Consider the following 25622-nt stretch of genomic DNA (forward strand, 5'->3'; position numbering starts at 1 on the left):
AAGGCTTAGTTTGTTTCTTTCATTTTTCTTAGGGATCACAGCACTGCATTGTGTAATTGTCAGATGACTGGAAGTATTTTTTGTGTGTATTTTAGTTGTTTAGTTGCTCCATATACTCAAGTACTTCATATTCTAGTTTTTTCATATATTTCTCATTGTTTAAGACAAAAGTAAATCTTTCCTTGCTATTCTATTTTGGTATAAAATAGAAATCCAAGTATTTTCATTATATTATATCTCCTTTTCTCATTGATTTACAGAATATCTTTATGTACTCTGTATAGCAGTATATCACATAAGTATTACAAGTATCTTTATCATCTCTTATTTTCCTTTCCACTTTTCAAAAAATTTAATGGTTTCTTTTTTTTTATGTGCCATGTTTAAGAATCTTTTATTAACTAATGGTCATGAAGACCTTCTCTAATGCTTTCTTTTAGACGCTTCATTGTTTTACATTTTAAAATTGTGTCTATGATTCATTGCAAATAATTTTTGTGTATTGTGTGAGGTATTTTTTTTCCAAATAAATATCCAACTAATTTAACATCATTTATTGAGAAGATGATGTTTATCCACTGAATTGCACTGGCACCTTTGTCATAACACAAGTGACAGAATATACGATCCTGGACTCTCTCTGCCGAACATTGATCCATTTGTCTATCCTTGCACCAGAAAGAAACACTGAAGTATGATAAGTATTTAATCTGGTAATGTGAGACCTCCAATTTCATTCTCCTTTTAAAAAATTATATTACTTATCCAAGATTTCTCCACTATCAAATTCATTTTAGAATCAGCTTATAAATTTATATATATATATACACATACATCCACACATATACCTGCAATGAGTCTATAGGTAAATTTGCAGAGCTTTTCATTTCAAAACTATTGATTATTCAAATACATAAACCTATTATATCTGCCTACTCATTTATTTCTTCTTTTCATTTAGATTAGTAGTATAATTTTTAAAAAATTACTTGCTTCATCCCTTGCATTTTTACAAACTGGTATTTTCATCTAAAAACTTGATTATATTCAAGTTAAATTTTACTACCATAACTTTAAGGAGAATTTTTATATTTCTTATAAAAAATTATATAAGTAATATATATTTGCTGTGATGCATTAAACATGGAGGGAACAAAACGTTTGCAGGAACTTTCACCCCATGCTGCAGAAAAACATTATAATGTGCAAATCTCTGGTGTCCTTTCTCATACAAATTCAGACTAGTATATATTCATCTCCATTGTCTTTTTTTGCAAAATAGCATCATGTTAATCACATCACTATTGAATTTGCTTTTGTCGCTGAAAATTAAAATGGATATTTCTGCAAATCAAGAGATTGAAGCCAAGACATTTTTTCTTGTATATCTGCAAAATTCTACTTCATAAGGAAGTTGTACAATACAATCAAACATTTTCCAACTGATGGACATTTTACTTGTTTCCAGTTCAGACATAACAGGTCGGACAATTAAGTTCAAGAACTTGTTGCAACAATATTGCTAACCTTTTTTGATATCAGAAGGATTATTCATTATAAATTTGTACCAACTGGATAAACAGTTAACCAAGTTTACTATTTGGAAGTGCTGAAAAATCTTTGTGAAAAAGTTAGACGACCTGAACTTTTCATGAACAGTTCGTGGCTCTTGCATCACAACAATGCACCAGCTCACACAGCACTGTCTGTGAGGGAGTTTTTAGTCAGTAAACAAATCACTGTATTGGAACACCCTACCTACTCACCTAATCTGGCCCCTAATGACTTCTTTCTTTACCTGAAGATAAAGGAAATATTGAAAGGAAGACTTTTTTTTTTTAAAGTTTATTGGGGAGACAATGGTGAGTAAAGTTACATAGGTTTCAAGTGTGCAATTCTGTAATACATCATCTATATAGCACATTGTGTGTTCACCACCCAGAGTCAGTGCTCCTTCCATCACCATATATTTGATCCAGTTTACCCTCATTTATCATCCCTCTTCCCCCTTACCCTCTGATAACCACTAAACTATTGTATATGTCTATGAGTTTTTGTTTTTTCATTTGTTTGTCATGTTTCTTTGTTGTTTTCAGTTTTATATCCCACATATCAGTGAAATCATATGGTTATTGACTTTTTCTGTCTGACTTATTTCACTTAGCATTATACTCTCAAGATCCATCCATGTTGTCACAAATGTTCCTATATCATCTTTTCTTACCGCCGAATAGTATTCCATTGTGTATATATATATGACAACTTCTTTATCCATTCATCTATCGAAGGACACTTTGGTTGTTTCCATGTCTTGGCCACTGTAAATAAAGCTGCAATGAACACTGGAACACATATGTCTTTATGGATAAATGTTTTTATATTTTTGGGGTAGATACCCAGGAGAAGGATTGCTGGGTCATATGGTAAATCTATTCTTAATTTTTTGATGAACCTCTACCCTGCCTTCCATAGCGGCTGCACCAGTCTGCATTCCCACCAACAGTGTATGAGGGTTCCTTTTTCTCCACAGTCTCTCCAACACTTGTTATTGTCTTGTTGATGATAGCCTTTCTAACAGGTGTGAGGTGGTATCTCATTGTGGTCTTTATTTGCATTTTTCTGATGATTAGTGATGCTGAGCATCTTTTCATATGTCTATTGGCCATCTGTATGTCCTCTTTGGAGAAATGTGCATGTAGGACCTCTATCCATTTTTTAATTGGATAGTTTGCTTTTGTTGCTGTTGAGGTGTATTAGTACCTTATATATTTTGGATATTAACCCCTTTTCTGAGGTGTTTGCAAATATCTTCTTTCATTCAGTTAGTTGCCTCTTTATATTGTCGATGGGTTATTTTGCTGTGCAGAAGCTTTTTAGTTTGATATAGTCCCATTTGTTTATTTTAGCTTTTACTTCCCCATTCTTTGAGGTCAAATTTATAAAATCCTCTTTGAAGCCAAGGTGCATAAGTTTAGTACCTATGTTTTTTTCTATTTTGATGACATTCAGACATCAAGGGTAATATAACAACAGCTCTGATGGCCATTACAGAAAGAGTTCCAAAATTGCTTTGAAGGTTAGACTAGGCACTGGCATAAGTGCATAGCCTCTCAAGGGGAGTACTTTGAAGATGACCGTAGTGGTATTCAGCAATGAGGTATGTAGCACTTTTTCTAGGATGAGTTCACAAACTGAATTTTCAGACCTCATAATGTGTATCGGGATGACTGTTTCTACATCACAGATGGACACAATAAGCCATTTGTCTTGGTTGCTATGACATCAGAAGACTATAATTTCACACTGTTTATAAAGAGTTGATTTTCACAGTTTCTATTCAATATGGTTACATTATTCTTTGATTTGAAAAAATGGATTCCTGAAACACCACTAAAATCTCTATTTTATTTCACTGCTTGGTTGCATTTTGTACTCCTTTGCTTCTCTGAAGATATTTTAACACATTTCCATTTGCTTCTGAGGGAACTTAATGCATCCATTAAAGCTCTTAAATCATTATTTTCTCTAATTCTAATAAACAAGGGTCTTCACTTCACTGTACACATTACTAAGGTTGTAGCTAAGTTTTTCATCAATCTCTTTATAGCCTGAATAAATTCCATGTTTTGTTTTGTTTTTCATATTCTTTCTTCTTAGCAGAGTTTAGATCTTTAATTGAATGTTTTGAGAACTTAAAGTCACAATAATAGTTTTGTTTGGTATCTATTCAAATAAAGCATTTGCCATTTTACTACTTGCCATGAGAAGGAAGCATAGACTCAATGAATTATCTTAATTACTCTGAAATCAATAAATCAAGAACATATTTATTGTTCTCAAGTTTTAAAAATCTTACTTATGGACAATTTTAAAAAGTATGAACAGAAGTAAAAGAAGCAAATATACTAATATTTGTGAACTGGAAAGTATAGCTTTCATACCAGGGAAAACATTTGTAAAGATGTAATGAGGTGTTATTTAATAAATCATATTTATGTAACAGTCAATTTTTTAATAAAATAAAAAGTAATGCTATAAACTTGGCTCTCTATAAAAATAAACCTTAGACTTTGCTATTCTTAAGTAGGTATGCTCATTATAATAACTATTATTTTATACATGCTCAGAACCTCCAAATATTTTATAATATGTATGTGTATTTATACTGGATACACAATGTAAATCACTTCCAATGCAGAACTCAAAAAGGAAATTCATAAGAATAATGAACCATTTTCTTCAATTATTATTATAAAATAGTTTTGGGTTAATGTTATTTAAGGCTTACTCATGTTCCATTCTTTCAGTGGTATATGAACTATGAAGGTCCAGAGTGTGGGGATGTAAAGCCTTCTTAAAATAAAAACACCAGAGAATTAAAACATTGAATTAATGATTCTCAGTTGAAAAACATCACGCACCCACCTGTTTGACTTCTATAATGATGGGAGATATAAAACTCTCTCAAGATTCTTCAGAAACAATGTTATGAAGGAGACAGCTTTCCCAAGAACCTTGGATCAAGCAGCAGACTACTTGATATTTACAAGATCAAAAAGCTTTGGATCAAGACCTCTAAATGTCAGAAGGCAATCATAAGGATATTCATTTTGTCTCTTTCTCCTCCTTTTTTTTGTGGTTATCTTTTTTTCATTCTAGTGGTTTAAGATCTGTACTGAAAACTTCTCTTTGGAAGAAGGAACCAGGGACATTGATATACAAAGGGTGCCAAAAGAAGTATACACATTTTAAGAAAGGAAAAAAAAAACTGTATTAAAATTATAATACTCCATATACACTGATAGCAAAAGATGAATACAAATCACGTGTATACATTTTTTTGGCACCCCCAGTATATTTACTTGGTGTCTGTCATTTAATAAACGGGGATTATGTATAAATGCAGAATCTGATTCAGTATGTTTGGGGTCAAATCTGAGATTTTGTGTTTTAATGAGTTCCTAGGGTGTATACATGCTGCTGGGCCATGGATATCACTTTGCAGGGCAAGAATCTAGAGACTTTACATGTGATATTGTAAGCAAGTACTGCAGAAACAGTGAAAGATTACAGTTAGCACAGCCTTAAGTTCCTATGTTAAAATTTCTTCTCTCATCCTAACACCATTCAGGCAGAAGATAGCAAAGTAAAAAGGAAATGAAAAATCTAGATGTAAAGTATCCCTTTAACTAGAATTATATCATGATTCCACATAACAAGATTGACTCTTATACCATAGAATATTGCCCCTGATATGTTAGTTCTAATTATTGTATTAATCAAAAGAGGGGTTAAGTTCTTGCCAGAAAATATTGCTTCTTTATGAGGCCCTCTTAAGGTAATTATTTTGCAATGCAGGAAACTCTGTCTTTCAATAGGGGTAGAACATTAATGATCACAGAGGAAATAGCTCTAAAATTTAATTACATTTCAGAATTCTCTGACTGCTGATTCTGGTTAGGTTTGAAAAACAGATGCAAAATATCATTAAACAAATTGTACAAAAACTAAAGCATTACTGAATGAATTCAATATGAAATCATGAAATTAAATATGGCATTGGATTGCTAAGCATTAGAATTTATGGATCTATAGGTATCTCTGATCTGTTTGCTTGTATCCCAGGTTAACCATTCAATATAAAATCGAGTCCACAAGACCAGCTAAAGTATGCAATTAAGAAAATAACAGGCAAATTAATAATTTTTCTGTTTATATTTCCAACTACAGACATATATATATATACATATATATATACATATATATATGTTTTTATTTTATATATATATTTTTATATATTTATATATTTATATATTTATATATTTTATATATTTATTTTATTTATATATATTTATATATATACACATATATATATATATACACATATATATATATATGTTTTTATTGTGCATGTGATCAGACAAGGTGATCACTAATCTATGAAACAGTTCTTGAATTTCACCAGTCGGTTTGAGTTTCCCAAGTTGCATTTCACATCAGGGAGTCATGATTATTCACCACTTTCATATGCTAACACCTGTGATCAAGGCATAAAGGATGATAAACTAGCATTTAGCTCTTTGTATAAACACATAAGCAGAAGGATAACTCACGAATTTGCCATTTGTTTGCCCCTGCTGAGAATATTAGCTGATATTCATAACATATGCACATGAAGCCTTGAAAATGTCTGTATCCTCCCTCATAGCAAAACTTAAACTATTGGTGTCCATGATCAATCCGAGGAGGAACTGAACTCAATATTTAGGATAACATCATTTTCCTCACTGTTTTTTATTATGGCGTAGTAGAAGCTATGAGGAAACCAGACATTCATATTTGCCAAGTTAACGCTTGGCAAATAACTAAAAGAGATGCACATCATTTTTATTAAAACTTAAAATGAGACTCTGATATGCATAAACAGTGTAGGCATGGTGTCTGCCTTTCACTTCATGAAAAATGTGTTTTTTGTTTGTTTTTACAAAAATTGACTTTAGACCTTCATTGCTTGTTTCATGTTTTATATAAGAGTCTAAGAATAAACAACCAATTTATGGTAATTATAGATATCGGACTACTAACAAGGCAAGAAGAGAAAACCATAAATTTAACTGCATTCATAATTACTAAAACTTATAATTTATATAACTTATTTAGGGCAGTAAGAATTACCCACTCAACTAAATGTATCAGGTAAACTTTTCATTTAAAAATATATAATAGTAAATTCTGTAACTCTATGGTCAATGTTTAGATTTTTTGGCTCCTATGGAATGGCTGTTATTTATTATTAGTAGAAGTGGTAGTATTGTTCTCATTGTCATCTACTATTATTAATACCCATCCCCACTCACAGCTCTGGCTTTGTCACCGTGTACTCCTTAAAGTGGTTTATCTAAATAGTAGACTAGAATTACTCTTGGACCATTTATTATGGTTCTTTCTTGGTGCTGGCATATCACATTCCTTCTTTTACTCTTTTCAGCATCTGCTGATGGTAAATTTCAGACTGTGTGACTGGACCTTGCCCGTGTCACTTTCTTTCCTGGTGTATGTTCATCCTTTTGTTCTTATTTGTCTAACAGACTTTTTGATATGCTGCTTTAATTTGGCCTTGTTTTTGATTCTGGCTTCCCTTCTGATTCACAGCTTTTTCTTTTTTCTCCCCTCCAAATTAAATATTTCCTCATTCCTCAAGGATTTCTCAATTTTTCTTTTCCTGGAAGCTTATTCTGCAGCCACCACTGATAAAATGAACTACATTGATTAAGTGCCTACTGTGTGCTCATCAGTGAGATGAATGATATATGCATAAAAATTAAAAGTTTGCAGTATTCTGCTGCCACCCTCAGCATGACAGCCTCCCTGATTCTAATGAACTATGTGTTTGGTAACAGATTTCATCATTTCACCAGTTGCCAAGTGTCTTGTGCTTCTACCTACCAACAAACCAGTTTTTCTTTACTGTATGCTAGCAATAATTGTCTTCAGTGTCAATCATTCTATCCTGAATCACTAAATACATGGTATTGTTATTACTATAATTATTGCTATTATTGCTATTGTATGCCATTTCTGAATGCAGAGGGGAATTCTGAAGAAGGAATATTTTGAAAAGGATGGTACTGACACTTTCACTAAAAGGAAACGAATTATGCTAAATGTGAGTCAGAAATTTTGAGTCACAAAAAAGGAACAAATTGTGTGTGCCTGGTTAGATTTTTTTCCATGCTAGTAATTATAGTATTATTCCTTTTCCAAGCTGCCTGAGAATCAATAAGTTGAACCTGTTAAAACCTCTTGGATATATATATATATATATATATATATATATATATATATATATATATATATTCCTTTACCTGTTTTCTGGCCAGGTAAATTGAAGAGATCAGGGTAAATAGCAGGCAGTCATGAACAAACCAGACACTAGACCCTTAAATTTCCAGAGTTCACTCAGAGCTAAAATGCTTGAAAAGAACTCATTAGAGGTTGTAATATTTTGCCTTTTGACAAGATGCACACTCTCTAGGAAAATGATCTTCAATTAAGACCTTTATACTTGATGATATGAAGATGAGAGCAAGAGTGAGAGAGCAGGACAAGGGGAGAGAGAAACCACATTAACTTCTAGGTGTTTTTAGGAACACTTATGGTTCACCCGGTACTAATTATAATATGATTTCAATGTGTTAAGTTAACATTTCATGAAGTCCTTTTCATATGCCAGCCTTAGCAGGTCTTATTTTTGCTTCCTGCATATTTTCAGGCACTGAGATAAGTAGTTCATGTTGTTTCTTTTCCTTTTATAACTTTTTAAATATGTGTGCACTCAAACATTATTTCTCAACTGGATCTGTATCATTCTCTTTCACTTTTAAGCTCAGATATTTTAATTGTACCATTTCCAATACATTTAAAATACAAATAGCTTATGAAATGTGTCAGTCTTCTCATTGAATTTACAAATAAGTCTGGTCACAGTCAAATAATTTCACACTTTGCCCAGCAAAAACGTCAATTTAAAATATGAGGCTCATAAATAAAATGAAAACTGTTACCCAGCATATCTAAAAACAGTTATTATGTCAGAGTTAATCTCTGCACCAGCTCATGGTCTTCCTACACACTGATTTGAATGTGAACCCCTAAATACCAAGGGTCCTGCATAATAAATCTTACTATGCTAACTCATTTGCAAATTTAAATTGGGAAAACATCATCATCTACCTGAATGAAATTTAACCTTGTGGAAAACAGGATAATTGTGTATTTGTAAAGGATGTCAAAATAACATGAGATGATGCATTTTCATTGAAAAATAAGCAAGGCTAGTATGAGGTCTTGTAGAGTGCCTAACAAATATTGTGGAAGCATAACCATAGGCTGCTGACTTCCCCTTGCAGAAGAATCACTGCCTGCTGACTCTTTGCAAGGATTGGGAAGCAGTTCTAGCAGGTCTCAGACTTTGAACCAACCATTGACGTCTGACCCTTTACTACACAAAGTATTTAAAACATGAGTGCAAGACAGGACTAAACCGATAGATGTTCAGTTTACAAAAAGATCTGTCGGGTAAGTGCATATTTTCAAGAAGAAAGCCCTGTTACACATCCTTCAAAGAAAAGTAGAAATAAATATGTTGTATTGCCACAATGGAATTTGCATTAACTATTCAGGTACAAATGGAAGTGAAAGATTGTTCAATAAACATTCATGTGCCCACTATTTAGGTTCTACAATTAAGTTTTGAAACATTTATTTTATTATAGAGGGCTCCATGTATTCATTGCTCTATACTGAGTTCTGTCACTCTGTATTGTAGTTTTGATGACTAGGTCAAAGTAATATGCAGTTATCAAAACACTCATGGAGTTCAGGACATACTAACCCCAGATATAAACTTGGCATACTGCATATATTAAGGTGAAGGAGTTTAAGAAAAGAGCAGAGGCAGAAAGGTGCCCCTTCTTCCCTGAAAGCAGGAGATAAATCTCCCACGTGGAACGTATCCGCCTTGTATCAGAATGAAGAGACAATATCCTCATCAGCAGAGAAGGATGGGGAGAATTTAGGGCCAAGAAGGCTGTATAAACAAACCTTATTACTTCTCCACCATTTACTACCCATGGCCTAAACTCCATGTCTTACCAATTTTCAAATATTTATTGTTTCTTTTTCTAAGAAGTATAACATTTCCTGCTCTTCTTGGGGTCTTGATTATCTTGTGAAGGCTCTCTATGTACATGTAAAAAATTCAATAAAAGTTATATGCTTTTTTCCTGTTAATCTATTTTATGTCAGTTTAATTCATAGGCCCAGTCAGACACGTAATAAGGGCAGAGAAGATTGCGTCTTTCCCTACAACACTTATCCTAAACACCTCAACATGCATATCATTAACAGGATTTCAATATTTGTCTACCATTTTTTTCTTCTGAGACGGTGAGGAAAAAAAAAAAAAAAAATATATATATATATATATATATATATATATATATATATATATATATAAAGAGAAACAAATTGACTACATATGCTATAGCTGAAATTGAAATTGCTTTGTTTTGAAGGGCCTCCTGTTCATATCTCTACTAAAACTGCAATTATTAGGGATGAGGAGTTTCTCATTCTTGGTCAGGGAGTCAGTCATGTGTCCTGGGTTCTGAGTTCTGTTAATCACAAGCTTTCAGATATGGAGCATTCTGCTTGGGATTTCAGGATCTAATCTGTCAAAGAAGGGCCAGTTTGGATGACCAGATCTCTGAGTTTCTTTCTTGATTAAATACATTCTGTTCAAATGCTCCAGTAGAACCATTCATTCATTAAATATTTATCAAGCATCTACTATACACCAAGTGCTCTTTTAGGGTCTAGGGATACAACAGTGAATAAGAGATAATTCTGTTCTAATGGAGGATGGACTTCAGTTGAGAAAACCACCCTACCTATTTTTTGTTAAATAGTAATGATATTCTTTTATATATATTCATTTTCTAAACTATTACATTAAGTTGTATATGTACAAAATAAAACTATTTCCAATTTTTATTTGCAAATCATCCTTAATTTTTATCATCATGGTTTTCATGGTAATTACTAGTAATAAAAATTTGAGACACACAACAATATGTCTCCAAACCTCAGTGTAGTCTCTCGTATCTTCTCCTTCTCTCTGTCAATTTGATACTCCCTTCTAAGTTATGTCATCCTAACACTGCGATGTTTCTTCATCCTGAAAATAGTTATAGCACTTCAATCTTGTGCCAGTCACTGTTTATGGGTTCAATTTTTTGTTTCCATTTTTGCGATTTCTGACCTCTACTAATCCAATAACATCCCAACTGGTCTCGACAGTTCATCCTACACACAACAATGTGAAGAAAATTCTTAACCCTAATTAATTATGCTGTTCCCTAGCGTTTAAAGCATTAAAGTTTCTTAATTTCCTTCAAGATATAATTTAAAATTCTTAGGTTGGTGAAGAAAATTCACTCTACCTAGAAGTTCCTATGTTACCAGCATTATCACATAATCTCTGCTAGAAGGCTAGAGTTTGGTTATATGAATGAAAGGAAGAACAAAATAACATATTTACTTGCTGAATCATAGGAACAAGGGTAGAAGTGATATTTTATTCTTGGGAATGTGCTAGGGATGTGGCTCTAAAATTCTTGTTGTCAGAATCCCTTCAGAGTCTTCAACATTATTAAAAGCTTTGGTTTACGCTGGTGATATCTATCAATACTTAATGTATTGAACATTAAAACCTAGATATATTTAACACACTTATTCATTTATTTAATAACAATAATTCCATTACATGTTAATCTAAATAATTTTTTATGAAATGTAACTATATTTTCCCAAACAAATAAAAAAGTAAAGAGAAGAGTGACTTTTTTATTCAGATCTCTAAAATGCCTGACTTACTAGAGTACAGCTGAATTGTTAATGTCTGTTTCTGTTTTCACTCTGTTGTGATATGTTGTTTTGGTTGAGGTATATTAAGAAAATCTGGCCTCTCACATATGTGTAGTAGAAAAAAGGAGTATTCTAATAGCCTTTGTAGATAATTGGAATGTTCCTCTTTAATACTACATTAAAACTTGATTATTGGTAGTTTCTTAAAGGTTAATGGTAATATGGACTCTGCAACCATATCAATGAACTTTTTGTGTGAAAGTAAGAGTCTAATAGACATGGAATGTAGATATTATTATGAAAATAATTTTTACTTGATGACCGGCCTTGAGAACCACCATACAGGAAATAAGACATAAAGCAATGCATCCATCAGAGTGATTAAGACTATAGACTTCAATTTCAGAAAAAATCCTAGTTCTTCTGCTTACATGCTACATGACCTAAAATAGCTTATGAAACATCTCTAGGGAAGACTTCCTTCCTCTAAAATAGTGATAATAATGATAATAATATTAATTTAAAAACCTTGTTATGATTTTTAAATAATGTGATAATACATATAAAATGCTTTGCACAGTGCTTGGTCTATTGTAAATTCTCAGTAAATGCTACCTATTATTACTATTAATGAATTCTTAATATGTTTCAGGAGTCAAATATCAGTAAATAATTGAAAATTGAATAATAATGTAAATTAAATAATCTTACGTATATGATCTGTATTTCAGAAAAAGGTTTCCACCTTCTTGGCTAAGCACTCTGAGCTCCAGGGCATCTCTGGGAATAATAAAGATTCCAGAGCATCCATATGGCCCAGAGTAGGACTGGGTCATATTTTTTATTGAATGATAACAATAAAAAAAAGACTCAGTGAAATTAAAATCTTAGTATGCCCTGCAAAGAAGACTCTGCTACAAATAGAAACAAAACCGAGCAAAATATGCTTATGCAGTTATAAGAAGAACTAAACCAAGAGAATGAAAAAAAATAAAATCCTCAACTGAACTGATTGCAGTGGAACTGAGTTGGATAGTGTTTGCCTTGTTTGAGAAAAACATTTTTCTATCCTTTCATTACCACATGCAGTGAATAGTCCCATGTGATTAACAAAATCATCTTGAAACACTGGCATGCACTGGCCACAGATGAAAAATTAAATGACATCTTTAAATTCCCGCCCCTCATCTCATTTAAAAGAAAATGTTGTTGCACTTGGATTCCAGTCTGTCTAATCAGGCGGCACATTTCCTATCACGTCTAACACCTGGCTGACTCCCATGTGCCAAATGTGCCCAGTGCAATGATATGCCTGGAAGTAATTATTTCTATCACCCACATAAGGGCAAGGGATATGAGACTCATCACATGCTTACCTTTTACACAGACTTCATTTTTCATTTTAAATGCCGATGTGAGTTGGCTCATGTAGATTCACCTGAGTCCCTAAAAAAGAAATTTCCAAAAAAATTGCAATTGAAATGAGAAGTATCAGATAAGGAAAGTACCCTCACCAGTTACTCAATCTTTTCCACAAAGCAAATATACACATATAACTTTGATACTGACATTTTTTTTCTAAGTGAATGAAGATTAAGGACAGCAAATATTCATGCCATGATGGTTTGCCATATTCCTGTTTTGAAATGACATTTTTCTCAGGATAAAATGTCCTATGAACAAGAAGCTACCCATGACATTATCCTATGCTTATTATGAGATTTGATCTAATTTTGGTGTATGGGTAATTCTCTCTCTCTCTAGTATAGGCATTATACAAAAATAATAGATAAATTGATGTAATTATAATATTTTTGAAATCAAAATAATCATTCAAGCTTAAATCTTCCACACCGACTTTATAATGTCAAATACTTTCCCTTTTGCTAAACCTTTGTGTTACAGATATCGATTAAATCATCTCCTCTTTCAGGATCCTAGGGTATTGAGATTATAATATCTTTGGAGTCTTGTTCTGGCATTCAATCCATGCAAGAGAATATGTTGTATCATATTTAGCAGAATAAGCTCTCTGAGGAAAGGATGAGTGAATAGTTACTGAGTACATTTTAAAAGCAGATTTTTCTCTGTAACATCTATGTCTATTCTTGGAACATATCACCGGATATGTTCAAAATACAGATGCAAAAAGCGGTGATGTCCTAAATAAAGTGCATTCATCTGATCTGCACATTTTGAAAGACCCGATTCTTCCCTGCTTTCACATTTATTTTTATATTTTAATTGGAGCTTTGCATAATTTAAAAGTGAGATGGATAATCAATACAAAGATCAATTCAGCACTAAATCCATGCATGAGATCAATAGGTTTTTTTTGTTTTTGTTTTTGTTTTTTGTTTTTTGTTTTTCTTGTGTTTTTTTTTTACAAAATGCTGCATAAAACTAGTTTAGTTACTCCAATTAAGGTAATCTAATAAAATATTTTTAATAATACACAAGGAAGATTAAATACATTATTAGAAGGAAAATCAGAGGAAGAACAATACACTCTTATGTGAAATTAGAAAGTGATAATTTTACGTAGTAATATTAAATTATATGTATACTAATACACTAGAATTTTGGTAAAGAAAATACCAGTGCCTTGTTGCCTCCTACTATATCCCACTTCTAACTTGGTGTTCTCTGAATCCTTCAGCTACAGAGCCACTCATCCCAAAACACTCTCATCTTGATTCATTTTTAAAGACAGAAAGTGGCCTCCTATTTGAGGCAGACATATAACAGAGGCATTCTGCTGTTAACCACCGAGGGAGAGGCCATTTTGACATTAGCTACTATCTTCTCTGACCATTAGAATTCTATATTCACTAACAGGAGGTGGGATTCCGTGACAGCAAATGGCATCAGCTGACTTTCATCTCAGGAATCATATCTCAGGAGATTTGAGTAGTGAGATTTCATTCCAATTTGGAGTATATGCTCCTTTTCTTTTCATATATTACACAGAAGAAAATATTGTGTATATAATAAAATTTTATTTTTCTGTTTTCAAAATCATGGTATAGAAGGAGAATTTGCTTACCAGTATGCTAATATTGCTGGACTTATATACAAAATACAAATCCAATATATCAAAATAGTGTAATAGGTAGAGAAATGGAAACTAATTAGTGATTCCAGGGGTTAAAATGGAATATGGTAGGAGGAAAATGGATGTGGTTATTTGAGGTCAATGAGAGGGATTCTTGTGTTAGAAATACTGGTCTTTATCTTGACTGAGGTGGTAGATACACTAACCTACACTTTTCATGAAATCGCATAGAGCTAAGCATACACACACATACAAACACAAATTAGTATAAGGGAAACAGGAAATCTGTACAAAATGAGTAGCTTGTATCGATGTCAATATCCTGGTAGTGAACTTGTACTATAGCTTTGCAAGATGTTATTATTGAAGGCACCAGGGAAAGAACACATATGATGTGTTTTCATTAATTACTACAACTCCATGTGAATCTATAACATCTAAAAAGTAGAGCTTTTTAAAAAGTATAGAAGTGTGTTGGTTTCTGGTCCAGGATGTAAGGAGCTTGAAGGCCTCACTTCCATATTCACAACGAGAAAAAGTTGAGTAAACTGAACATCAACAACTCTTCTTAGATCTTTTACAGAATAGAGATCACATGGCAAACTGCTACATCCAAAACTGGAGAGATAGATGGGCAGATACAGAAAATGGCAGTTTATCAGAGTAGAAGTCCAGAGGCAGAAACCATTGCTGGAGATAGTATAAGGTTAAAAAAATATAACTCGCAACTGATGAATTTGTAGAGGCTCAGTGTGCACAAGCTTAAGGATTAATATTTGAGGGGCAATCCACTAATAGGGAGCCCCCATACTTTTTTGAAATTTATTTTGAGGACCTTTACCAGGTTTTCACAGTGAAGACCAATGAAAAATACCATTATACTTCTAGTATGTTGAGGATAAAAGTAGCTAGTATTTTGAAATATACCCAGAACACTATGTTCTTCTCAACAAAGCCTGGCCACAAGGGAAACTACTTTTTTAAAACCTAACTGACTGGTGTCTCACTAGAGCTTGACCTACCTAAGTGAAGGGATATATACAATTCTAGCACTCTCTAGTTTCCATGTGGGGTAGGGAAATATCCAAATTCAGCTGCCCCTCTGGCCCTCTTGTCTCACATTAGGGGGGAAATAACAATAATACAAAGCTTAGACGCACTTATGAAGGTCACAGACCAAGGACACAGAATCAATAAGAGAATGAGACCTAATCATACAAGTATAGAACATTCCCCCCACCCTCCAACACACACACAAACCATACCACCAGGTAGTGTATAATAAGAGGGGAATACAACTGAAAAAACTGAACATCTCAGACAATGGTTAATGTGTCTCTAGGAAAATCCAAAGATATCAGGGGATACAAAACAAGGACACTACAGGATATTTTAGCCTCTGCTACCACAGCTACAGCAAACAGTACACACAGCCTAACTCTGAGCCAAATAAATGTAAAACCTCACACTAAATGCCTATATATCTCAGCTCCTTTTAACTGATACATCACATCCGGCTTTCAGAAAAAATTTATAAGGCATATGAAAGATAAACAGTTTGAAGAGACAAACATCATTAAAACCAGATTTGGGTAAGATGAAAATTCCGTAAATATCAAACTGGGAATTTAAAACAACTGTGATTAATATACAAAGGGATCTAATAGAAAAAGTAGATAACACAAAAGAACATATGGGTAAAGTTAGCAGAGAGATGGAAACTCTAAGAAAGAATCTTAAGGAATTGGTAGAAATCAAAAATATTGTAACAGAAATTTGATGGGCTCATCAATATACTGAACAAGGTCAAGAAATAACCAGTGAACTTGAAGAAATGTCAATATACACTTCTATGACTGAAACGCAAATAGAAAAATATGAATGAAAAAAAAATAGAACAAAATATCCAAGAATTATGGGACAGCAACACAAGGTGCAACATATGTTAATAGGAATACTAGAAGTAGAATAAAGACAGAAAGGAATAAAGTTACAGTGGCAAAATGTTTTCTAAAATCAATGACAGATATCAAACAGAAGATCCAAGAAGCTCATTAAACAACAAGTAGAATAAATCCCCCTCCCCCCACAAAAATCTATAGGTAGGCACATTATATTCAAACTGCAGAATTCCGAAGACTAAGAAAAATTTGAAAGAAGCAAGAGGGGGAAAACATATGTATATAGAAGGGAAGGGTCAGAATTACATTGGACTTCTTTTCAGTACAAAGAAAAAGAGAGTGGAGTGAAATGTTTAAAGTGTTGAACGAAAAAAATAACTACCAACCTAGAATTCTGTATCCAGTAAAATTACCCTTCAAAAGTAAAAGAAAAACAAAGACTTTCTCAAACAAAAAAATATTGTGGGAATTTACTGTTAGTAAACCTACTTTGCCAGAACTATTGAAGAGGTTCTTCGGAGAGAAGAAAAATGATGTTAGTCAGAAACTTGAATCTGCATAAAGAAAGAAAGAACATTGGGGAAAAAAAACACATGAAGGTAAAATATAATCTTTTATTTTTCTCATTCTTAACTTATCTAGCAAATAACAGTTTAGTCCAAATAGTAATAGTAACAGTATAGAAAATGATTATAGCTTATGAATAAGTGAAATGAATGACAGTAATGCTATAAGAAATGAAGAAATTGGGAATACTATGTTATATGGTAGTTGCACTACATATGAAGTATAATGTTATTTGAAGTGGATTTGCACTAGTTTTTAATATATGTAACAAATTCTGGGGAAACCCTTAAAAAAACTTTAAAAATATAGTATACATGCTAAAAGAGGAGAGAAAATGGAATCACAATAAATGAATACTTATAGCCTTGATAAACATAGATGCATAAATTTTTAATAAAATATTAGTAAGCCAAATTCTACAATACATAAAAGTATCATACATGATCAAGTGGGATTACTTCCAGGCATACAAATATGATTACTTCCAGGGATGTAAATATGGGTAAATATCCACAAATCAATCAAAGTGATACACCACATTAACAACCCTTTAAAAAATGCGTAACTTAAAAAGAGCAGGCAGAAAAGAGTGGAAAACACATCAACAAATAAAAGAAACAGACAAAAAAACATGAGAATGAATAGAAAATAGTAACAAACATGGCAGATATTAATCCTACTATACCAATAATTATTTTAAATGTCAATAGCCTACATATACCAATTAAAAGACAGAGGTTTTCAGAGTGAATTAAAAAACTAAGAATCGATTACATGTTGTCTATCAGAAACCCATTTTAAAAACAAAGACTCAGATAGTAAAGAATTGGACATAGATACAAAGGGATAGAAAAAGATGGACCATGAAAACACTAATTAAAAGAATCTACAGTAGCTATATTAATTTCAGGAAAAGCAGAATTCAGAGAAAGGAAAATGATCAGAGAAAAAGAGGAGTGATACATAAGGATAAAGGGGTTAATATTTCAAAAAGACATAACAAATTTTAAAGTGTATACACCTAAGAAAAATACGTTTAAATATGTGATGCAAAAACTGATAGAATTGCGAGGAGAAACAGACAAATTCACTGCTATGGTTGGAGACATTAATACACCTCTATCAGGCAGAAAATCACTGATAACATAGGTGAACTGAAGAGCACCATTAATCTATTGGATCTAATTGATAGTTATACAATACTTTACCTAAAACAGCAAATTACACATTTTTCTCAAGCTCACATGTAGCATTTACTTAGATAGACCACATTCTAGCCCATACAACACAACTTAACACATGTAGTGCACTAAAAATCATACAAAGTATGCTCTCAGATCATAACGGATTTAACTAAAAATCAGTACCAGAAAAACTGCTAAAAACAACAAAATAACTGGGGATTTAACATTTTTAAATAACTCAAGAGAAGTTTAAAAATCTTTTAAGTAAATAAAAGCACAACTTGTCAAAATTTATGGAATACAGAAAAAGCAGTGCTTAGAGGGAAATTTGTAACATTGAATGAATATATTGGAAAAAAAGAAAGATTTAAAATCAATAATCTGATTTCTGGTCAAGATGGCGAAGTAGGTAAACACTGTGCTTACCTCCTTTCATAGCCATATTAAAATTACAACTAAACTACAGAACAACCATCAGTGAGAATTGAATTCTAGCTGAACTGAAGCCCTACAACTAAGGACAAACAGAAGAAGCCACCTCATGAAAAGTAGGAGGGGTGGAGATGTGAAATGGGCTGGTCCCACACCGACATGTGACTATTAAAAACTGAGATATCTCAGCTATGGAACTCCCTCCAAAAGGAAACAGGGCTCCCAGAACTGCCCCAGATGCCCCAGCCCAGGGTTCCAGTGCTGGGAAGAGACACAATTTCTGGCTGTGAAAAACATCTAATTTAATTAATTAATATAAATTAATTGATATAATATATCAATTATATATTAATATAAATTAATATATAATAATTAATAGAAAATAATATTGAATATCAACTGTAATTTAAAAATTTAAAAAGGGAGGGATAGGGGAAGGGTATAAGAGGCCCAAATTTCCAGGTATAAAATAACTAAGTCATGAGGATATAATGTACAGCATAAAGAATATCAATAATATTATGATAGCGTGGTACAGTGTCAGATGGTTGTTGGACTTATCATGTAATCACTTCTTTAAGTATATAAATGTTGAATAACTATAGTGTACACCTGAAAGTAATATAATATTGTACATTAGCTATATTTTAATAAAAATCTGTGTAAAATGAAAAATAAAATGTTGGGGGAAATGAGAATGGAGGGGTTCATCTTGTCTTTGAAGAACATATGCAATGTATAAGTTGAAGACTATGCAAAACTAGATGTTAATTTGACATTTTTTGTTAATGAGGTGCCATGGCAATGATGGGTTTGTACCCTTTCATACCTTGGCTCCAGTAACCCTGAATTCTGTAAAGCAACTGTTGTGTTTTAATATTTTTGCTAACTATACCCTAAAAAACTTTTGGAAAACTATGGTCCCCCTTGCACATTTTTAAGCTGACATCTAAATTGTTTTTCTTTATAAGTTCAAATAGCTTCAAAAGATAGGATTTTTAGCATAATTGAAATTTTGGCATTTTAAAATAAAATGGTTTCATCACGCTTTAAAATATATGCAATGGAAAGAAAACACTTTAGTGATTTGATATCCACTATCATCCAGTAAAAATATTTAATATTCTTGTCTTTACAAAAGATCAATAATTTAAGCTTTCAATTTGGAAAACTAGAAAAAGAAAAGCAAATTAAGTCCAAAGCAAGCAGATAAAAACAAATAATAAAACTAAGAATATAAAGTAATGAAATTGAGAAAAGTAAATCAATAGAGAAAATGAACACAACCAAGTCTAGTTCTTTAACATTAAAAAAAAAAAAACATTTTAACTGCATTGAAATAAAAAATTGTAAACCATGCTAAGAACAAGAGGACACAAACTAACAATGAGAAAAAAATGAGTAGTCATTACTACTGTTTCCATGGATATTAAAAGAGTAATAAAGGAATCCTACGAACAACTCTATGCCCACAAATTTGATAACCTAGATGAAACGGACCAACTCCTTGAAAGACACAACCTACCAAAATTCATCCAAAGGTAAATACAGTCATATGATGCTTAACAGTAGGGATACATTCTGACAAATGCATTGCTAGGCGATTTCATCAATGTTGGCAAACTGTTTCTGAAGCTCATATAGAAAGGGAAAAAACACAAAACAGCTAAAGCAACATTGAAAGGCAAAAACAAAGTCTGAAAACTGACATTACCCAAATTCATTTACTAATACAGCTATAGCAATCAAGAGAGTATGGTATTGGTGAAAGAATAGATAAATAAATCAATGGAACAGAATAGACAGCCCAGAAATATTAGCACCTGAATATAGTCATATAGTCAACTTATCATTAACAAAGGAGCAAAGGTAATTTGATGATGACAGTCTTTTCAACAAATGGTGCTCACCCAATCAATGGTGCTGGATCTCCATTCACACACATGCATATGCACATGTGCACACCCCGCCCCCCGTCACACACACAGATAGAATCTAGACATAAGTTGTAAACATTTCACAAAAGTTTCCTCAAAATGGCTCATAGAACTAAATGCAATGCAAAACTATAAAACTCTTAGAAGATAACAAGGAAATCTAGGTGACTTTGAGTTTGTTGATGGGTTTTTAGATAAAACATCAAAAGCACAACCGATGAAAGAAATAAAATTGGTAAGTTGGACTTCATAAAAATTGAAAACTTTTGCTCTGTGAAGGACACTATTAAGAGAATAAAAGCATAACTCACAGACTGGGAGAAAATCTTTGCCAAAAATATATCTGATAAAGGACTGGTATCCAAAATATACAGAAAACTCTTAAAACTCAGCAATAGGAAAACAAACTACCTAATTAATAAATCGGTAAAAAATATGAACAGATGCTTCGGGAAAAAGATATTCAGATGGCAAATAAACATGTGAAAAGATGCTCAATATGTCATTAGGGAATTGTAAATTGAAACAACAATAATATACCAGTATATACCTATTAGAATGGCTAAAATCTGAAACACTGACAACATCAAATGCTGGTGAGGATTTTGAGCATCAGAAACTTACATTCATTGCTAATGGAAACAGCCATTTTGGATGGCAGTTTAGCAGTTTCTTACAAAACTAAATACACTCTTACCATATGATCCAGGAATTCTTGGTATTGACTCAATTGAGTTGAAAATATATGTTCACACAAAAGTTTTTCATGTGTGTTTATAGTAGCAGCTTTACTCAGAACTGCCAAAACTTGGAAGTAGCCAAGGTATCCTTCCACAGGTGAATGGATAGACAAACTATGATACATCCATACAATGTAATAAAGGATAAAAGGAAATGAGTGATAAAAGGAAATGTGATAAAAGGAAATGAGCTATCAAGCTATAGAAACATGCAGGAACCTTAAATGCATACTGCTAATTGAAAGAAGCCATGCTTAAAAGGTTACAAACAGTGTGATTCCAACTATATGGCATTCTGGAAAAAGCAAAACGATGGAGTCAGTGAAAAGATCAGGGGTTACTTGTGGTTTGAGTGGAAGGAGGGATGAAAAGGTAGAGCACAGGGGATTTTGGGGGCAGGGAAATCATTCTGTATGATACTAATGGTAAATGTATGTCATTAAACATTTGTCAAAACCCGCAGGATATGCAATAGAGAGTGAATCTAAATATAAACTATGGACTTTAGTTAATAATAATGTGTCAATATTGGCTCATCATTTGTAACAAATGTACACACTAAGCAAGATAATAATAGGGGAAACTGTGTATGTGGGCAGGGAGGGGGGAGAAGGGGTATTGTAAATTCATTGTACTTTCTGATCAATTTTTCTATAAACTAAAGTGGTTCTAAACAAATTACGTCTATTTATAAAATGTGTAGTAGGTTAAATTTTACATTAATTAACAAGTTAAAGAATCATGCCCCAGCAAACACTTGATTATACTTATACATACCGGAGATCTTTATGACAGAATATGAGATCCTGAGGAAAATATTATTTTTAATATAATATCTTACATTTATTAATATAAACTGATTAAGCCTAACTATAAATCAAACAACTGCCAAAAAAGCAAAGGCTTAATATTTACTATTGTGGGTACAGAAGAAAAGGGCATAGTTTTCGAAAATACATATCATAATATTTTTACATTATTACTAATCCTTATGAACATTTTTTCAGAAGAACGTGTTTAGTTTCATAATTTAAAAATTGGAAAAATGGAATTAAAAACATCACATATGGTGTCTAAAAAAGGATTTAGAAGCACATTTTGTCTCATAAAGTAAGATAGATATTTTTACACCCTAAATCTTTCAATGAAAATGAGGAGCTCTATTTCAGAAAAGCATCAGGTAAAAGGGTACAGATTCAAGTCCAACACAACACATTTTCTCACAAATTACTTATTTTCTTTTCTATCTTTTGGGGGCCAAAGAGATTCCATTTACTAAGAATTTATGTCAATCTCTGATGTTAAGTAATTTAATGTGATTATGTTATTTCATTATCACAAACATGCTGAAATATGAGTTTAGTTGTTTCTTTTCAGGAGATGAAAAAATTCAGTGAATTTGTACACATGAGATCTGAATTTAATTTATTTGACCTTGAAGAGGTTGTATTTAACCATTATTCCCTGCCTTTTTAGTACTTTATTTATTTAACTAATAATGACTAATCTTAGATGCTTTATGTACCATAAATTACATTTTTGGAGTTTTCCATGGATTCATTTTGTTTTTTTATAAACCTAAAAGTCAATAAATCTATAAACCCAAATCAAATTAAGTGATCCAAGAAACAAGCACTATTTAAAAAATAAAAATAACAAGTTTTATAATCTGATGAAGGATATAAAATCGGGCCTGTAACTTCACCATGCATTAAAATCAACTGCAATTGGATTAATAATTTGGATATTAACATTTTTTAAAGTCAACTTTTAGAGAAATATAAAGCAAAATTTTTTGCACTTAAAGTAACAGTCCAGTTATCTATTGCTACATAACAAACGACTCTAGAACTTAATGGTTTAAAACAGGAATTTATTACTATCTTTCACAGATGAGTAGTTCTGACTTGAGGTGTCTCGTGAGTATAGTAGATGGGTACATAGGTGGATGGGGTGGAGTTTTCTGAAGGCTTCACTTAGCTGGACACCCAATAATTGAACAGCAGTCAATTCTGACTTTGGTAAGGAGCTCAGTAGAAGTTAGGTGTCTCCCAGAATGTCCATAGATGGCCTCTCCTTGTGAGTTGGGCTTCTCAGAGGCTGGTCGCTGGGATCTGAAAACAAGAACCCCAAGTGGGAATTTCCAAGAGACCCATTCTGTGGCCTACCCACAGAAGTTCCAGGATGTCGTTCTGCTCAGAAAGTCACTAAGACCAGCCTAGATTAAAGGGCAGTGGAATTATATTCCACCTCTTGATAGGAGAAGGATAAGATCACATTACAGAAAAGTATGTGGGATAGGACTTCTCGTTGTGCTCATCTTTGGAAAATGCAATATGCCATAGCTAGAGACGGAGTCCTTAACTTAGATAAAATAATTGTACTAACCATAAAAGAACATATGCAACTGCACTAAAATTAAAATTTTATGTTCATTATAGCTCAATCACATTAGAAAATAATTTTCTATTATCTTGAAAATTTGAACTTTTCCACATACATACCCTACAGCTCAGCAATTCTTTACTTAGGTATATACCTTCAAAAGACACTTGCACATTAATAAATAGGAGATGTGTCCAAGAATGTTAATAGGAGATTGTCCATTAGGAAAACTTTGGAAAAATGAATGTCTGCTATTAAAACCAGATAAATAACTTGCAATATACTCATTTCCACAATGAACTGCTATAGTTGTGAATAGGGGAATATTAGTATTGTATTTGTGTTAACATAATATTGAAAAAATAAAGTTAGGCTCAGAAAACTACATAGTATATTAATTTTATAAAGTTGAAAAATAAGCAAAAGTAAGAGACATAGTGCCCAAAACTTAATGATCAAGATAAATAATATTTTAATGTAAGATTTAAAAAATCAGTGTGAAAAAGTCAATGATAAACAAAATATCACAAATTTAAATGGAGACAAAATCGGATCATGTGGTAGAATGTCTAGCCATATTGAAGCCTGATGCAAAGAAAAGTCTTTAAATTGATAAATTAGATGCTAAATTGTTAAATCTCATCCCTCACTTTTTAAACACAACTCAGAGGTATCAAATTTTAAAATATGTATTACTTTTGATATAGCAAACTCGCTCCTAGGTGTCTATTACAAAGAAATGCTCTCACAGGTACACAAAGGTACAGTGACATTCTTTGCAGTAAGTAGATGGATAATGACTGACACACGATACATATTTCAATAGGGAGGAAAAAAAATATGGTGTATATATCCAAAATTATGGTATATACAACAATATCAAAAGCATATTATTAGGTAGTAAATTCCAAAATGTTAATTATACTTTTTATTTATGCATCTACAAAAATATTAATTAGAAAAATCTACATGAAACTTTTAACAGCTGTTACCTGTGGGGAAAATATTGACAAAGTGGGAGAATGAGGGATATTTCACCTTTGCTCAGTGACTTAAATCTCATCGGAATGTTTTACAAGGGTAATATATTACTTAATAATTTAAAAAGAATAACCCTAAATTAGTATAAGCAAAAGAATTTGCAAAAAAAGATTGTAACTAGGATTACAGAATTAACAACAGTATTTTTCTTTTGTTGATTACACGTGATCAAATGACATATCATGAAAACCATAATATTTACTAAATCCACCTCATTTACTAGGTTTGGTTCTATATTAGGAAAAATTCAAGGCAGAATTTCGCTAGTTGAAGCTTTTAAAAAGTGAACCAACACTATTTCTGAGTGTTAGGATGTATTTAATAACTTTGACAGAGGTCTTATTCTGACCCAGGAAGGGGATCCCTTTACTCTTCACTAGTATTTACACAGCCACATTGATAATGAGCATGAACATAAGCACAAGAAATCTATATTTCTCTTATAAACAAATCAAGCTTTGGGCACATTATCATTTTTTTCCCTAAACTGTTTTAGTCAAGGTAGTCAGTGGCCTAAATCTGAGGAGGGAAAAATCCCAGTGATTAGAAGTCTTCTCATAACATGGTTTGCTTTAGACCTATAAATTCATAATTTCAATTATTCATTTAGGCTAATAATAATAAAAATAATATAAGCAACAACAATCTTTTAAATTTGTATTCCAACTGAAATTCTAGAGGTTGCACTGATATGCTTTTAGTAAGATAGAGGAAACTATATATAAATATATAAGTGAGAGAAACTAACGTGAAATTAAGACAAAATCATTCTATTCACTCAAATTTCTTTTAGGAAAAAAATAGGGTTTCTACAAGTGTTGTAGAGAGATACCAGTCTAAATGTGTGGGAGAAAGTGGGATTCCAGTTGTTTTCCTTGAGTATAAAAGAATTTCCTTATTTCTACAACAATTTAGGGAGGAAAAATCAGAAACCTGGGGGTTGAATTACTGAG

The sequence above is a fragment of the Rhinolophus hipposideros genome (assembly GCF_964194185.1).
Source record: "Rhinolophus hipposideros genome assembly, chromosome: 11".
NCBI lineage: Eukaryota > Metazoa > Chordata > Mammalia > Chiroptera > Rhinolophidae > Rhinolophus > Rhinolophus hipposideros.